This window comes from Lactuca saligna, chromosome 8 (genome assembly GCF_052625555.1).
Source record: "Lactuca saligna cultivar CGN05327 chromosome 8, ASM5262555v1, whole genome shotgun sequence".
In the NCBI taxonomy this organism is placed as follows: Eukaryota; Viridiplantae; Streptophyta; class Magnoliopsida; order Asterales; family Asteraceae; genus Lactuca; species Lactuca saligna.
In genome coordinates, this window is record NC_136424.1 from 78,125,336 (window position 1) to 78,127,829 (window position 2,494).

The following is a 2,494-nucleotide window of genomic DNA, read 5'->3' on the forward strand; positions in this document are numbered from 1 at the left end:
GTCATTTTTTGGCTATTTGAAGACTTGGCCTCACAGGTGACCTTAATTACACCCCTTTTTGTCTACTAGACATTCTTATATATAACATATTCTTTTCAATTCAGGTATGTGTCACACTTGCTAGGAATGTTGGTGAGATGCGAACAGAACAAAGTTGCTTCCCCAATGTTGGGAGCAAGTGAGGATAAAAAGATTTCATTTTATTGTTTTATTGTTTTTTCATTTTATTTATTTATTTATTTTTATTTAATTTGATGCAGATTAGTCACATGTATGAGGAAGGCAAGCTGCTTGTAGCTCAATCATGTGTGGAGCTTGTAGGATTTGTGGAACTGAAGTCACCTTCTCTTGGTAAGTGGAAAAGTTTTTTATGCGATTATATATGTTGCAGATCAACCGAGTTGAATTTATTCATTGTAAATCATTTCTGCATAGGGATATAAAGCCAGACAACTTCCTTATTGGTTTAGGGAGGCGTGCTAATCAGGTTTCATTCCATAATTTGTTCCATATGTCCATTGTAGATTCTGTTTTTTATAGTTTTATACATAAAACATATATAAACCTACACGTTACAGGTCTATGCTATTGATTTCAGGCTAGCCAAGAAATATAGAGACTCTTCAACTCATCAGCACATTCCATATAGGTGAGTGAATTTTTTTTAAAACTTTCAGCAGCAATTTTTTATTCATAAAAAAGTGACCCCTAATCAATCTATATTTTATATCTTTCAAATTGCAGAGAGAACAAGAATTTGATAGGGACAACTAGATATGCAAACATGAACCCAAGCCTGATGAAACATAAGAGGTCAGTTTAATGTGAACTTATTGTATGCAAGCATTAATCCATCTTCTGAGCAATATTGGACAAGAAATATGTAGGATAATATAAGTGAACAGTTAATAAGTGGCATCATGCCTGAGCAATTAAGTCTTTACTATCGTGATCCTCAAGGGGAGATTCAGGGACCATTTCTTGGGGTAGACACCATATCATGGTTTAATCAAGGATTTTTCGGGGCAGATTTGCCAGTTTGAGTGGAACCTTGATATCTCAAGTTGTCGTATATATGGCATTTCTCGTAGATCATAAGGCCACCATCATTGATAAGCATCCAGGCATATTGGTCAGCTTCCTTTGCCAAAACAAATAAATGAAGAAAAAGTGTTAACAGAAATCAACAGTGACAAGGATGTCATGTGGATGGGTTTCACCTCTCAACATTAGTAAACTTGCTATGAAAGGAAGAGAACCCTTTTTTCTTCCTTGCACCCCAAAGGCAAGCCAATCAATCCTATTTTATTTACCATTTAGGATAGGGTATAAATATAATAAACAAAACAGATAAATGATTTTTTTTTCTGAAACAGGATGTATAGAACTTCTGAAAACGTGCAGTTGTTGGTAGAAGTAACATTGTTGGGTTACCAGTTTCAATACTTCTATTGAAGGAAGATGTAACAGTTACTGTTGTTCATCCGCGTACAGAGGATCTAGAAAGTATGATTCATGAGGCAGACATTTTTATTGCTGCTATTGGACAACCCATGATGGTAACCATAACCAAACTTATACAGTTTACATTTATACTTAATTCATTGCTTATAATGATTTTATTTATTTGGATTATAGGTTGGTTAGTTTACACTTTGGTTTGTTGAATTGTTTTATTATTATATAAAGGGTAGTTGGATAAAAGTGGGGTTGTGGTTATTGATGTGGGGACGAATGTGGTCAATGATGCTACCAGAAAATCAGGATATAGGCCTCTGGGTGATTTTGGCTTAACCCATTAAGTGATTCTGCATAGATTAAGTAAATTTTCAAGTTTTTTTTTTTTTTTTTTTCATATATTTATGACAAATTCTTGATTTAATTTAATCAATACATTTTTGGTTTTATAGCTTGAAGATGGGGACATTATCTGCTTCCAAAAACCTCTCAAGGGCGGAACTATAAAAAACCGCTATCAAGATGTTCCATTTTTTCTGGAATATGTTCATAATCATCAGGTATACTGTGAAACTTAAATTTATATTTTTTCACTTTTGCCCTTTTTATGTTTATGCATACGTATAATAAGTATATAACATATTCCGTGTATCTAGGTTGTACACTTTCGTTCACCCGAGAAACCAGAAGAGGATCAGTTCTCATTGGAACTATAAGTTTCCTAAGAATAAGATATTAATTTCACGGTGGTAAGCATTTTGTATTTTTTTTTTTTATTCTTTTGTATGTTCCTATTAATTAATAATAGTATGATATGATATGATCTGATTAATAAGTAAGTTTCTACTTGTTTATCAATCAATCCAATCATCACATATTCATACATAATTATAATTATGCTTATGTTTATTTTAATTTCAGGTTGCTGACTGAAATCCAGCTCAACGCCTTGGTGCCATAGGAGCTATACAGTTAACATTTTCTCTCTCCCTTTTATATATATATATATATATATATATATATATATATATATATA

General features: G+C 32.5%; 1 pseudogene; it reads left to right on the top strand.

Annotated features, from left to right (window-relative positions):
- The first annotated feature begins 304 nt into the window (after positions 1 to 304).
- On the top strand, positions 305 to 2,174 carry LOC145009787 (bifunctional protein FolD 2-like; annotated as a pseudogene).
- Positions 2,175 to 2,494: the final 320 nt, after the last annotated feature.